The following is a 591-nucleotide window of genomic DNA, read 5'->3' as shown; positions in this document are numbered from 1 at the left end:
TGCCAGATTTCTCCCTGAGCTCTGAATAATTCCACTCAGATTGTAACCTTTATTTAGCTGTTTGCATGATGCATTAACTCTTGCTCTGCAAGTGACCTCACCAGGCATAGTTTTCCTAGTCTAAGCACATTTAAAGGTGAATTCTGTTTTTAAACATGAACAGCTTACATTGCTAGACATCAAGTCTGTGGCAGAACAGAAATAAAGATTGAATTGGAATAAGTAAATGCTTCTTAAAGATGAACAAACAAGCTTGCCATTAGTTTGGACCTAACTACTTTCTTCCCCACCACCACTTTTTTTTTCTTTTTTTTCTTTTTTTTTTTTTTTTTTTTTCAAAACAAGTCTGTTTTGGCTGGATATTTTTCTAATCTTTATGGTTATCAGCCACTCAAAAACCCCAGGGAAAGCAGACGTGAAAAGAAAAAAATTCAAATGCAGCAACACAGACTTTGAGGACTCACTAGAGATTCTAGATGCCTCAATTTCTAGATAGGCAGCATAAGACTATTTAAAGGAGATTGCTTTTCACAGAGTACTTAAACTCTGGCAACTCTAGGATGTGTTCACCTGAGCACACCGAAAAAATGT

Source organism: Harpia harpyja, chromosome 23 (genome assembly GCF_026419915.1).
Source record: "Harpia harpyja isolate bHarHar1 chromosome 23, bHarHar1 primary haplotype, whole genome shotgun sequence".
Taxonomy (NCBI): Eukaryota; Metazoa; Chordata; class Aves; order Accipitriformes; family Accipitridae; genus Harpia; species Harpia harpyja.
This window is presented reverse-complemented; position numbering follows the sequence as displayed.